Source organism: Petaurus breviceps, unplaced genomic scaffold, assembly GCF_028583685.1.
Source record: "Petaurus breviceps papuanus isolate PSGF00001 unplaced genomic scaffold, PetGlider_PUasm1.0 38, whole genome shotgun sequence".
Taxonomy (NCBI): Eukaryota; Metazoa; Chordata; class Mammalia; order Diprotodontia; family Petauridae; genus Petaurus; species Petaurus breviceps.
In genome coordinates this window covers 77,478,653-77,494,155 of record NW_027186304.1, presented here as the reverse complement: position 1 = coordinate 77,494,155, position 15,503 = coordinate 77,478,653, and the positions used below count along the sequence as shown (strand labels likewise).

General features: G+C 37.9%; 1 protein-coding gene across 1 annotated transcript in view; it reads left to right on the top strand.

Moving 5' to 3' along the window:
* Nucleotides 1-15,503, top strand: part of VCPIP1 (valosin containing protein interacting protein 1) — a 36,829-nt gene that overhangs the window by 11,677 nt on the left and 9,649 nt on the right. The gene's annotated exons all lie outside the window — the stretch shown is intronic.

Below are 15,503 nucleotides of genomic sequence, written 5' to 3'. Positions count from 1 at the left end.
AAAAAATTGTGATATCATATAGAAGGTTACAAACTCCAGCCTCTTCAGAGTAGTGGGGGAGGGATGTTCTTTTTTTTAAATTTTTTTTAAGCAATTGGAGTTAAGTAACTTGCTCAAGGTTACACGGCCAGTTATTTCCAGGTGTGGTGCTGAGTATCAGAGCCCAGATTTGATCCCCAGGTCATCCTGACATTGGAGCCAGTGCTGTTACTAGCTGAGCCACCTGGCCACCCCTAAGCAATTGGGGTTAAGCAACTTGCTCAAGGTTACATGGCCAGGTGTTTCTGGGTGGGTGCTATGTCTCTGAGCCCAGGATTTGATCTCCAGTTCATCCTGAGACTGGAGCTGGTGCTCTTACTTGCTGTGCTACCTGGCCGCCCTGGGAGGGATAGTCTTATACCGTGTTTCCCCGATAATAAGACCTACCCCGAAAATAAGCCCTCCCCTTACTGTGTAAGATTCCTCTAAAATAAGCCCTCCCCCAAAAATAAGCCGTATTGAGATTGCTACTGTAGTGAAGGTGATCCCCTGCGCTACATGCTACATTATGGTTCCCTCTGTATGCACCGTCCCCCCCCCCCGTGAAACTCACGCCGCGCTCCGAGCTGCATCCAATCAGAGCTGCAGCAGTGAGCGCGTCATCCTGTTCTTCCCCAGTGATTTGCTTATTGAATAAAGGTACATTTTTTTGTTCACATTTACCTGTTTATTAAAATTGCTGTCAATGTTCATTAAAATAAGCCCTCCCCTGAAAATAAGCCCTCTGGTGTTTTTCTGTCCAAAAAAATAATAAGACAGTGTCTTATTATCGGGAAACATGGTAGGTCTTCATTGAACTTTATAATTTCACAACTTTCTGTTTTGATTGTTTTGTAGTTGTTCTTTCTATTTACATTGCTGTAATCATTGTATATATTGTTTTCCTGGCTCTACTTACTTTCTTTGCATCAATTTGTCTTTCCAAGCTTCTCTGTATTCATCATATTTATTGTTTCTTAGAGCTCAGTAATATTCCATTATATTCCACAATTTGTTTAGCCCTTCCAGATGATGGGCTTTATTTGTAGTTTTTTTGTAACTGCAAAAGAAGGGCTACTAAAAAATTTTGGTGTGCTGATATTATTCTTATCTGTAGAGGCATTATTATCTGTGTAGAGTCTGCCTGCAAGCCTGTAGGTCTTGGGTCAGAGTTCTTCATCTGACACCTACTGGTTTTGTGAATTTGGGCAGATCACTTAGTTGCCTGATACTCTAGTCTACTCTCTACGACCACAAGTTGCAGAAAAAGATACTTAGTCTGGGGAGTAGTAGCAAACGATTCAGATATAGTAGCAAAGCTACCAGAGAGGCTAAGGCTAATGGATTGCTCACTTCTGAGTTGGACTGGGCTAAAGCTGTTGGGTTTCTGCACTAAGTCTCGTAACAGCCTCCAGGGAGAGATCATCAGCTGTAATTTCAATATATTTTGAAAGATGTAGCCTAAAAATATAGATTTAAAGTTGTCTATTATTTTAAATAAGCAAAGTAAACCTGAAAGGAAAAATAAGGTTTTTTTTTGCTCTTATTATCCTTTTAAATTTATTTAGTTTACAGCATTCAGTTCCACAAGTTTTTGAGTTCCAAATTTTTCTCCTTTTCCCTTCTCCCTCCCCCCTCAAAGACGGCATGTAATCTGATATAGGTTCTACATATACCTTCACAAAATGAAGTGTTTTTATAAAACCATATAGACTGGAAATTTTGGAAGGCCACAAAAATGTTTTGAAAATACATCATTGGATCGTAGATATAGAATCGTAAGGGATCTCAGACACCAGCTAGTTCATTTTACTCTCTCATGTTATAGTTAAGGATATTTTGGCCTGGAAAGACTACAGCGATTTGCTTTAAGGTCATACAGGTAATAAGCACCAGAGGCAAAATTTGAATCCAAGGCCTCTGACTAGAGCCAGCACTCTTTTTGCTGTACCTTCTCTCTCTCCCCTGCATCAACTGGATTAGAAATAAAATTAACCAACAAGCAATTATGTCACCTATGTTTGACCGAGGCGCTAAGAATTCAAAATAAAAAATGAGAAACAGTTTGTGTTTTTAAGGAAGTTATTTTCTATTGAGAGAAAATGCATATAGTGGTTGATTGGTGACTGCCTATCCAAACTAGCCCACTACATCTACTGACTGGCCCCAGACACATAGATCATGCTTCAACTTCACATCCCATCAAACCTGTCAAACCATTCTTATCATCTTGCTGCCTTATGTCCCATCCCTCCTTTCTTTCCACCCCCATAAAACCCTCCTTTTCCTGGCCACTACTCCCCTGGATATGTTGTTTTCTCTTATTAGAATGTAAGCTCTTTGAAGTCAGAGGATTTCTGGTTTTTGTTTTTAATTCATATTCTCATTGCTTTGCAAAGTACCTGGCTATCTGTAAGTGCTTAATACATACTTTTTCATTCATTCAGAGGTGAGGAGAGGGAGATGCATTGTAGATGCGGGGACAGCCTTTGCAAAGTCATGGAAATTGGCCATAATGTGTCAAGTGAGAAACAGGAAGAAAGACAGTTTGGCTGGACTATTAAGGTAGATTGGAGCCTGGCTGTGAAGGCTTTAAATGCCAAACATGAATTTGCATGATGACAGAGGTAGTAAGGGACCAAAGGAGGTTACTGAGCAAGGAAGTGACATGTTCAGACTTGAGCTCGAGGACTGTCACTTTGGCAGATTGCAGAGATTTGGAAATTGGAGGAGGCCAATTAGGAAGCTATTGTGAGGCCAACCAGATGAGAAGTGATGAGGTCTCCATAAACTACTGAGAATAGACCATTTTTCATTGTTACTTTTTTTTTTTTTGGCTTTTTGGAGGGGGGAAGGTAGGGCAGTTGGGGTTAAGTGACTTGCCCAAGGTCACATGGCTAGTTCTTTTTTTTTTGTTAAGTGTCTGAGGCCGGATTTGAACTCGGGTCCTCCTGATTCCAGGGCTGGTGCTCTGTTCACTGCATCATCTAACCATCCCTTCATTCTTACTTTCAAAGCTTTTTATTTTTCACTGTAGGCTTCAGAAGGTTCAAGTCTTCTGTGTGATAGTAAACAAAGGTATAATAGCTCATCTGCTTGTTAGTAAGCTGCATTTTAAAAATATTTAGAATTTGTTCAGACTGGCTTTTTAAAAAAATTATACTGATTTTGTGACGTTTTTGTAGGTATGTGAAAAGAGAATGTTAACTTTTTTTATTGTGAGCATAAAAGTACCTCAGTTCAGGTCTTGCTTCTGATATGAACTATGTGACTATGGGCAAGGCATCTCAGTGTCCTGAGCAGCTAAGACTCCAAGTTATAGGATGAGCCATTGACATACATTGAGGAGTTACCACATTGAGTATGAAATCACAGATCCAGACTCTTTTCCATCCCCCACTCGCCAAAAGGGGGAAGGTTGTGTACAGTTACCTTGTGTATATATATATATATATATATATATATATAGTGTAATGAATTGTTCAAAAAATGGAAAGAAAAGTTTTTAAAAACACATCTTTTTAAAAGCTAAAAGATATTTATCAGATACAAAATCTTGATATAATTGAGTTAAATTGGATGTAAAAACTGATAGAGATGCTTTATTTTACATAATGAATAGTCAGACCTCTGAAACATGTCTGACAGCATATCCAACATTCCATGCCCATCGTCCCACATACCTCCAAGGAAAGGTGATATGCTACATTCCCTAATTTCTTCTTCCTTTAAAACACCTTTAGTGTTATAGAAACTTTAATATACATCAGAGCAGCTTTTATTATTACTTTATTTGTAGTAATTATAACTTAAACCTTTGTGATGCTTTGTGTTTTGTCAACATTCTCATTTGGGTCTCCTTTGGGAACAAATCAGGTCAGTGGTACAAGTGTGACTATCCCCATCTCCAGTTACCACAGATCCTTTCCTTTCTTAACCATAGCCCACTTGTGACCTTAGGCAAGTTACTTAACCTCTGTGTGCTTATGTATCCTCAACTCTAAAATACAGCTTGGACTAGATGATCTCCTAAATGCCTTCCAGCTTTAAATCTGTGATGTTTTTTTCCTTGTATTTCTGACTTTAAATTATTCTTATCCCTGTCACATATTTTCATATATTTTAGTTTAGTTAATCTCTACAAGTGTTATTTCCTCAGTATGATTGCAAGGTTTTTAAGGATAAAGATTGTATAATATTGGTCAATTTGCATTTTATTAAGTACCTACTATGTGCCAGACACTGTGCTAAACACTGAGATACAAGGACAAAATTTAAATAGTACCTACCCTCAAAAAGCTTACGTTTTAATGAGGGAGGCAACATGTACATATTTAGGTCTTTTCAAGACACCTACAAAGCAGACAGGAGGTGACCTTGAAAGGGAAGGCACTAGTACCAGGGGAGACTAGGAGAGTCTTTAGGCATAAGGTGATATGGCGTTGAGTCTTGAAAAAAACCAAAGGGGCCTCTAGGTGGTGAAGTGCTTAGAGCACTGACCCTGGAGTCAGGAGGACCTGAATTCAAATGTGGCTTCAGACACTTACTAGCTGTGTGACCCTGGGCAAGTCACTAAACCCTGAACGTCTCCAAGAAGGAAAGAAAGAAAGAAACCCAGGATTCCAAGAGGCAGAGGTGAGGAGGAATATTGTATGCCCTATTCCAGACATAAGGACTGCAGACAGACAGACAGAAGATAAATATTGTGAATGAAGAATAGCAGGTAGATCATCAGTATGGCTGGACCATAGAGATCATGGAGGGAAACACTGTAAGAGACTGGAAAATTTAGAAGGGGTTAGGTTGAGAAGAGATTTAAATGACAAACAGGAGTAGAATTATATTTGTGCTAGAGGTAGTAGGGGCTCTGGAGTTTGAGTAGGAGGGTGATATGTTCAGACCCATGCTGCTGCACTTAAGAAAATCTGTCTTTACCTGGTCTTCTTCAAGACAAATGACAACGTGTGTGTGTGTAATATGTATATATGTATATATAATATATGTATATGTGTATGAGTATATATATATTTTATATGTGTGTATGTATATCTATCTATATGTACATATATCTCCAATGATAATCATAGGATTGAACTGAACTGTTGTTCAGTGCTGGGTCAGTAAGATGATGAAGTTTATGCTTTTTTTTTTTTTTGGAGGGGGGAATGCAGGGCAGTTGGGGTTAAGTGACTTGCCCAAGGTCACACGGCTAGTAAGTGTTAAGTGTCTGAGGCCGAATTTGAACTCAGGTCCTCCTGACTCCAGGGTTGGTGTTGTAGTCGCTGCATCACCTAGCTGCCCTGTGATTTGTCTTTAAAACTAAAAGATTACAAAAATGAATTAGCACTTAACCCTTTTTGATGATCAAAATAAGTGGATGAAAAATGAAGAGAAACTATTTTTTATTATTAGACTAGTTATGTGTTTCAAGCTGTTGTAATCTGGTTTGGGTTTTTTTTTGCCTTTTGGAGGGCATTTGGGGTTAAGTAACTTGCCCAAGGTTACACGGCTAGTTTTTTTGTGTTAAGTGTCTGAGGCCAGAACTGAATCCAGGTCCTCCCGACTCCAGGGCTGGCGCTTTTACTCACTGTGCCACCTAGCTATCCCATAATCTTGTTTTAATTCAACAAGCATTTATGAAGCACCTCCTATATAATGTACTATGCTATGTGTTAGGGGATGCAAAGATGAAAAATGAAACAGTCCCTGTCCTCAAATAATTTACATTCTATGGAATTCTAATTTCTCAGGATACAGGATGGAGATAAAAACTTAAACACTGATATGTCAAAATATCCCCTCTCCAAATTGTTAGAGAATTGAAGGAACTCCCAAGGGAAAGGTGAGCCTGATGTATTTGTACTCAAATGCAAACATGAAAATGTAGTAAAGGAAGTCACAGAACTTGAATGGAAGGCACATGGAGATCAGTGTGGGAGCTGAAGAAGGCCCTAATCCTATTTATCAAGGAATCCAAGTGCCATGCTGTGAGAAAGGCATACCCCAGATCTAAAAGGAGCTTTGAGAGAAAACAAAGGCAGACAGCACTGGTGAAAAAAAGAATATATAAGTTATGCTAATCAAATTAGATGGGCTAGGAAGCACCAAGGTCCCCAAGACAAAGGGCAAACAAGAAGATCAAGTCTCCAGGCTGTAATATTAGAAGAATGTTGGAGAATAGCTATGGCCCAGTGACAGGAAAAAGAAAAAAAGGATTCCCAGGGAGAGAGCCAGAAAGATGACAGCTGAGTAGATGAAGAAGTGACCTTGGAAAGTCATCTCTTTTTAACCAGAGGAAAATATTAGTGTAACTGGGGGCCTTATCTGTTTCCCTTCCGAGTATCAGAGCAGAAAGTCATCTAGTCTGATTTAGTCTGATTAGTGAATTCTACAAATGATGTGATTATGGCTCATGGACCTTAAGTGACTTACTCAAACTCACCAAGTAATAAAGTAGTAGATTGGGCTCTAATCCAAATACTTTAAACTCATGTCCAGTCCTCTTTCTAATATAACTTACAGTAACCCCCCTCAAGGGCGGGAAGGAAAAAAGTAGGGTAAACATGCCAGGGCTTTGAAGAATGGCCTTTGTTCCAAAAACTAGAACAGGGTATGTCTGGTCCTCTTAAGTGCTTTAAACTGGCTATAAGATAGCCTTTAAAAACTACATTCAAATGTTTTTGTATCCTGAAATTTCCTGACACTACTGCAGTTTGGTTATCTGTCTGAACTGATTGTGTCTTAATCTGTTGGTAGGCAAGGTGGCGGGGGGCGGGGGGGCAGGGTGGGGAGAGTAAAGTCAAAGATGTAGGGAAGGCTGGGACCCAGTATCTGTAATAGATTCTCATTTATTACCCTTGGGTAGGTAAGAATGAATTGCATTGACAAAACATGGGTGTCATACTTCATTCTGGCACAACTGGTAATGGATACTTTAAATAGTTTCATAGAATAGAATAGATGACTGTGGACTAAGACTAGATTTCTTTTAAAATAAAACATTTACCTTTTTTTCCCCTAATAAACACCACTGTGTTCTCTCCCTTTATAGAATATTAGTTGTACAGAAAACTGGATTAGATGGCAAAGGACATGGGTTCTACTCTTCAGCTCTTGGGGGTTTTTTTGTTTGTTTTTTAAGCTGTATAACCTTGAACAAATTATTTAATCTCTCTTAGTCTGAATTTCCTTATTTATAAAATGAGGGCTTGAACTAGAAGATTTCTATGTTAAAAAAAATCTGACATACCATAGCAGAAGCCTCAGTTAACTGAGATGTAGTTTACTTAAGAAGTATTTTTGAGTGTCTGTTGTGTATATAGGTTAGTTGATGAAAGATACAGAAATATAAGACATATTCACTACCTCTAAGGATCTTAAAAGTCTAGTCGATAAAACCAGACATACACCAGTTTAAAAAACATTTTTAAATTTCTGAAAGTAAACTGAACCAAAAAAAAAGGCTTAGTTACTATAAATATCTCATTTTTGTTGGTTTTTGAGGAGTGATATACCTATATATCATAAGCAGCACTGCCACATTTACCAGCTTGGCATCTCTCCATGGTGCTGGAGTCAGTCCCAATATCCTCCAAATGCTCAGTGCAGTGCACTATACTGAGTATAGTCTCCCTTCTCTTCCTTTTCTTTTGTCTTCCCCTCCCTTTCCCCAACAGTAACATTTCTCACGAAGAAAACTTTTCAGGGGAAAAAACAACCAGGCATTTGTTTCTTAAGATAGATAGGAAACATACATCTTTTATAGACTGCAGATCAGAGGATTGTATGTTTAGAGCTGGAAGGGTCCTTAGAAACCATTGAGTTCAACACTTCTCCAACCCTAACCCCTTCCTCCCAAGTTCACTGAGGGGGTGTGGAAAGATAGGCCCTCTAATTATACTATCAGTCAAGCTGTGATTGGTTTGCTTTTCTAGAAAGCAGTTATCAAATTGTTAAGGAAATAATTACAAAGTTCCATAACTGTAACTCAGAGATCCCATTTCCAGGCATCCCAAGGAAGTCAGCTATAGAAAGAAAGGTCCCATATATACCAAAATATTTATAGTAGTCCCTAATTTTTTTTTTTTTTTGGTCATAGCAAAGAACTAGAAATAAAGTAGATTCCCATTGATTGGGGATGCTTACTGTGGTATATAAATATAATGGAATACTACAGTATTATAAGGAACTTTTGAATGTGAAGAATATAAAGAAATACACAAATGGATAGAAAGTAAAGTTCAGTAGAACCAGGAAAACTATCAAAAATGACTCTTAAGAATTAAGTAGAATAAAAAACTTAAATTGAATTCTGTGTAATTATCATGACCAAACGACACTGAAGAAGAGATTAGAAAATGTACCTTCCTTGCTTCTTTGTAGAAATAAAGTGCATTAGATGTAGAATATGGCATATATTGTCATATTTGGGTGATATGCTGGGTTAGGTTTGATGAACTTTTTTTCTTTTAAAAATTTTTTGTTCCAAGAGATGGCTCTCTAAGAAGGTGAGAGAGAAGAGATGTATTTGGAAATGAAAGTGATATAAACAGTATATAGCAACAACAGTATATTACAACAATAGTTGTCTTAGTGCCTCCCTATTACTCCTAGGATAAAATTAAAACTCTTTTGTGCTTAAGGAGTGTTAGGTATATGCAAATAGTCTAGGGTGGGCTGAGAGCAACTGGGAAAGGAATGTCAAATAAACTAAATAGGTGCTCTAGGTGGACTGGCTGGCATGGGCGTAGTGCCTTGGTGGAGGTGCCAATGATCTGGGCTGCTGAAATATGTGGGAACCTATCACCAGCATCTAGTTCAGTACCTGTCACACAGTAGGTACTTAAATTATTTTTTATTGGCTGCGTGGAGTATTGAGTGTGTGGAGGGAAATATAATAAATGGTGACACTAATAGAAATACAGTTATCCCTTCCACATCAAGACTTTCCCCATAGTTTTTTTTTTTAATTTTTTATTAATTTGTTTGTTTCCTTTTAGTTTACAGGATTCAATTCCACAATTTCTTGAATTTCACATTTTGTCCCCCTCCTTCCCCCCTGCCATGGCGGCTTATAGTCAAGTATAGGATCTGTAAATACTTTCACATTATACATTAGTCAGGTTATAAGGACGGATTGTACCAGCTGGAATGAAAAATGGTAAAGAGGACATAAAACCAAATAAGAGAAGGAAAAAGATCAGGCATTTTGCTTCCACCTGGATATAAACCTAGTTCTTTCTCTCCCGTAGTTGTTTTGATATATCTCAGGTCAGCACGAGAAATTAAAATGGGAATTTTTTGACTTTTGCAGAAGCCATAGATCACACAGAAAAAGTTTAGAAACTCAGAAATGGATGAAATATATTTATAGCATTGTATAATATCAACATTTCATCTTTTAATACCATAATAATTCAGACTTCTCTCACTGAAAAAATTTTACATGGATTTCCAGATCAAGGGTGGGGGGGAAAGAGGAGGAGGGAAGGTGCTAATGCTGTGCTATATTCTTTTTTTGCCTTTTTTGGAGGGCAATTGGGGTTAAGTGACTTGCCCAAGGTCACACAGCTAGTTTTTGTGTTGTGTCTGAGGCCGTATTTGAACTCCAGTCCTCCTGACTCCAGGGCCAGTGCTCTATTCATGTGCCACCTAGCCACCCCTATGCTATATTCTTTTTTTTTTTTTTTTACAGGATGAGAACTTTATTGTTGACATAGGCATGATTTAGTGATTTGCTAATCATGAATACACATTTTTATACACACATCAGACATGTGTTTTAGGAGAGTTGGCCTTGGGAAAGGTTGGTGCCACCCTATGCTATATTCTTAACTGGCTTGATGTGAAAGGGATAACCATAGTGAAGTTAGAAAAAAGGTGCAGATTTGGAGAGAATATAATAAGCTGAGTCTGGGGCATGTTGAGTACGTGCTACCAGTAGGACATCGAGATAAAGATATCTTTAAGCATTTAGGGGTATCCATGTGGGACTCTCTTAGGCAGTGGTAGTTTAGTGAAGCCTTGAAAGTCAATGAGAATGCTTAGGGAGAGTCTGGAGAGGGAACCATCAGGGATCTACCCTTGGGTAATGCTTCTATTAAGGAGTCATTTAGTACATGGGAAGTCAGTAAAGCAGATGAAGAAAGCTAGGAGAACTAGGAGGGTTGAGCTTTTAAATTTAAAAGAGGAAAATGGTGGAAGGGGATGATAGCATCAATATTGTCCCTAGGTTTAGGGGGAAGAGGTTGTTCTGGTTGAAAGTAGGCTGCCAGATTTGACAAATAGAACATGATCTTAGAGACAGCAGTGTTAGAAGAGTGATTGGGAAATAGGCACCAGGTTTCAAGGGGGGTTAGGACAGATTAAGAAGTGCAGCTAGGTGGTGAATTGGAGACAGTGCCAGGCCTGGAGTCTGGAAGACTCTTCTTCGTGAATTCAAATCCAGCCTCAGACATTTACTAGCTGTCTAACCCTGGGCAAGTTACTTAACCTTAGTTCCTCATCTGTAAAATGGGCTGAAAAAGGAAATGGTGAACCTTGTATCCCTGCCAAGAAAACCCCAAGTGGGGTCATCAAAAGTCAGACCCAGCTGAAGGAAAAAAAAAAAAGACTCAACAAGGAGGTTTAGAAGCAGAGGCCTAGGATTGAGACCACTTTTTTCAGAAATTTGGCAGTGAAAGGGCAGGGGAAAGAGTGATTGGTAGCTGAAAGAAGTTGAAGGATTGAGGAAATTTTTTTTAGGATTGAAGAAACTGCCTATTTATTATAAGCAGGTGACATGGAGACTATAGCAAGCAAGAGAGGAAAATTATGTTTGTAGCAAGCTGTTTGGTTTAGAAGTTGAAAAGGGGTGAGATTGAGGGGGGCAAGTAAAGGGCAAGGGGAGAGGATACCTTTTCTTTTGTGACTATAGGGGAAAGGAGTTTGGGTGATGCTCCTGAGAGACTTAGTAGAACTGAAGTGAAGGGAGCTTCTGTCTTATGAAGTGGGAGTCTAAGTGATTAATTGCAAATGTTAGGGTTGTGAGTCTAGTTATGGTTTTCATTTCAGTATTTAACAGTCCATCTTAAAGGGGAAGCAGTCTGAAATAATACTAATGATACTTTTTGTCTGTAAGGAAGTTTATAGTTTTCAAAGCACTTATATATAAGATTTCAGAATAATTTGAATGGATTCCTTGGTTCTCAATACTATAAAATGGTTATTATAAAATAATTTTATCAGTTTTTCACCACCACCACCCTCATGTACTTCATATGTCTTTTTTATGTATTTTTATGTCTGAAATATTCATATTCATTGTTTCTTTCAATGCAATAATATTCTGTTACAGTGCAGTTCTTAACCTGGGATCTATAGATTCCCAAAGAGTCTGTGGAAAGATTGGGGGGGGGGGGGATTTATGAACTTGGATAGAAAAATCCCATCTTTATTTCAGTATAAATAATTTCCTTTATAATCCTATGTATTTTAAAACATTGTTCTGAGAAAAGTTCCATAAGCTTCACTAGACTGCCCAAAGGCTTCATGACACAAAAAAGGCTAAGAACCCTTCTGCATTACAGTTATGTTCAACAATGTGTTTAGCCATTCCCAAGTTGGTGGGCCTTTACTTTGTTTCCAGTTCTTTGCTATCAATAGCCAAAGTACTACTGTTAATATTTTGGTGTATAGAACCCACTGTCTCCTGTGGAAGCCCACAGTACTTTTGGACAACTCCAACAATCAGGAAGTTTTCCCTATATATGTCTGAATGAGCGACATTGTGGCAGAGGACGTTGGGCAGGAAGCTTTGGGTTCAAGTTCTGCCTTGGACACACAGTGACTGTGTGACCCTGAGGACATCTCTCAGTGCCCCAGGCAAGTTTCTAAGACTGTTAGACAACAGTTGTTGATCTGCCTTGGTAGAAGGGCCTTCCTCACTGGGAGTTCACAGGCCCAGACCCATTCCCCCTTCTCCCTAGGAACCTAATTGACATGCACCTCTCTTCAACTTCTACCCAGTGCTCTTTTAAAAAGAAAATTATTTTTCCCCAGTTACATGTGAAAACAGTTTTAACATTCTTTTTTCAAATTTTGAATTCCAAATTCTCTCTCTCCCTCCTTCCTCTTCCCACCTCATTGAGAAGGCAAGCAATTTGACATAGGTTATATATGTGCAGTCATGTAAAACATTTCCATGTAAGTCATTCTGTGAAAGAAAACAGACAAAAGTACCCAAAAATGCTTCGATCTGCATTCAGGTTCCATCAGTTATTTCTCTGGAGATGGATAGCATTTTTCATCATAAGTCCTTCAGAATTGTCTTAGATCATTGAATTGCTTAGATTAGCCAAGTTATTTCCAGTGGATCATCATATGATGTTGTTGTAACTGTGTACAATGTTTTCCTACTTCTGCTCATTTCACTTTGCATCAGTTCATGTAAGTCTTTCCAGGTTTTTCTGAGAGCTTCCTGCTCATCGTTTCTTATAGTACAATAGTATTCCTTTACAATCACATACCACAACTTGTTCAGCCATTCCCAAATTGATGGGCATCCTCTCAGTTTTCAATTCTTTGCCACAACAAAAAGAGCTACTACAAATAGTTTTCTAAATGTAGGTCCTTTTCCTTTTTTATCTCTTTGGAATACAGATTTCTTTGTGGTATTGCTTGGTCAAAGGGTATGCATGTTTTATAACCCTTTGGGCATAATTCCAAATCACTCTCCAGAATCAACCCATTGCTTTTAAGTCTGACCTTTGAGACCAGTTTACACCCCTCTTCCACATGAAACAGCTTCAAATACTTGAAGACAATTGTTCAGACTGTTCTTTAAAATCTCTAGATATGTTCCATTTTGTCACTGAATTCCCTAAAATGTGGCACACAGAACTGAACACAGTACTCAGATGTTGTCTGAGGGATATTATAGCAGGCCTATGCCTCTCAGTGAAATTAAAAAATGGTATTAGCTTTTTTTTTTTTTTTGGTTTGTCATGTCATATTGTTGACTTGTATTACATTTGAAGTCCATTAAGTTTGCTGGAGCTTATACACAGTAGCTTGTCAGCCGCTGTTCCATATCCTTGTGTAATTTATCACATTTCAACAGGTTAGATTTGTCTTCTCTCCCCTCCCCTTTTTTTAGTTTACCAATGGTTTTCTTGGATCTTGACCCTGCTATTCAATTTTTTTAACTATCGCTTCAAGTTTTGTTATCTTTAAATTTAATAAACATGTAATTTATACATTTATCCAAATCACCGATAAAAATGTTTACTAGATTCCATTCCACTAGAGATATCTTTCCAGTTTGCTAGTTAAAACTCCTTTGATTACAACTTTCTGGGTCTGTTCATTGAACTAGTTTAAATCTATACTTAAGTCTGCTGTCATTTGGCCCAGTTCTCCATTTTATCTACAAAGAGAGGACAAGCATGAGAGACTTTGTTCGGTGCTTGCTAAAATTCACATATACTATATATGGCATTTCTCTGATCTACTAGTTTATTAACGCTGTCAAAAAAAGAAATTAGGTTATTAGTTGTGTATGACCTCTTCTTGATTAATTTATATTGGGTCTTAGTGATTACTGCTTCCACTTCTAAATAAATACTTACTAACCATTTTAAAATATATTCTTTAATTTCCTGCAGGAATCAATCTAGCTCACTCTGTAGTTTGAAAAATTCATCTGTTTCTCTTTTTAAAAAATTTGATAGTTGCCTGTCTTCAGTTCTGAACTCTTTTCCCATTTTTCATGATTTTTCAAAGGTCGCCAACAATTTAACTATCAGAGCTAGAGTTCGATTGGACTATTCTGTTTTTGAAAGATATTTATTTGGGATATGTGTAGTATATGTGTGTTTGAAGAGAATTATGTTTATTTAGGTATAGTTATTTGTGCTCAGTTGAGGTCAACTAGATACTAGTATTTCCATCTTTTTGCCTTCCAGTTAATGCTTTTTGTTCTAGTCTACCCCAATTATTTTTTTTCTTGGTAGAAAAAAATAGAAGTAAAATAAGAACCTATTGCCATCTCTTATCAGGCTCCTCTAAATAGTAGCCCCTTCCTTGCATTGATATTGTTCATCTCCAAGTAGCTTTTCTGTTTAACCTTTTTTTTTTTCACTCTTTGGAGGGGGGAGGGCAGGGCAATCAGGGTTAAGTGACTTGCCCAAGGTCACATGGCTAGTTTTGTGTTAAGTGTCTGAGGCCGAATTTGAACTGAGGTCCTCATGACTCCAGGGTGTGTGCTCCATTCACTGCACCACCTAGCTGTCCTAAACTTTTTGTGTTATTCTTAACATTCATTACTAGCTTCAGCTTCTTCTGGGGTTTAGACCTCCAGATGTACTATTGTCATTTTCAGTTACTGCCTTTGCTTCCATTTTCTCTTCTTGTCCTTTAAAAATGTAAATTGATCAATGAATTTCTTGGGTATTCACACTGGTCTCTTTATACTGCTCTTATTGTTATTAGAATAGCATTCTTCAGAGCATCCAATCCATTTTAGGCCAACTTTCTCTTTGGAATTTTAGGTTCTGGGATCCTGTTCATCTGAACTCTTTGAAGTTTACTGTACTTAAATCTCAGATACGTTTTAGATTGTGCCTGGTTTCCACCCTCCTTATCTGACATGAACTTTCTAGAATAGATTAGTCTTTTCCTCCTTAAGTTCCTATCATTTCTACTTTGGCAGTCAGTTTCACCTTATTGATCAGAATCCATTCCAGAATAGAAGTTCCTGTTATACACTTTCTCAACCTTTTGAAGAATGAAATGATCTTAAGGCAAGTCAAGAATTAATCAGCTGCTCTGCTATTAGAAAAGGAAGTATTTCCCAAGATGTTTGGACAGTTGAAGTACCTTATTACTCTTTCATGCCTGCATGCCATGATGTGATTATTTTCCTGGACTCATCCATTTTCTTTTGTTTACATGAACCCACCTAATAACACTTCTTACTCCTTCCATTGATCCTCATCCAAATGATCCCTACTATGTTTTCCCTCTCTTGTTTGTGGATTTTCTCATGAATGTATTATCTTGATATTTGATGCAATTATTCTACCACTTCCTTTTGCATAAGACATACTTTATCATAGTCATTTTCTAGTCACATACCATTAAATTTGTAAGATCAAATTTACCTTGTGTTAACAATTTGTTTTATTATTAGCCTAGATATCTAATACTGTGAGATTTATTCCTGCCCATCTTTTTGGATAATCTTGTGTTATACCAGGCATTCCGTGTTATCTGGCTTACTGGATTTTTATGAATTATCTCTCCCTTCCCCTCCTCATCATTTTTGGTTTTTTGTTTTCTTTTGGTCTTTTTGGAGGGGGGGAAAGCAGGGCACTTGGGGCTAAGTGACTTGCCCAAGGTCACACAGCTAGTAAATGTTAATTGTCTGAGGCTGAATTTGAACTCAGATCCTCCTGACTCCAGGGCTGGTGCTCTACTCACTGCGTCACCTAGCTGCCCCCTAATCA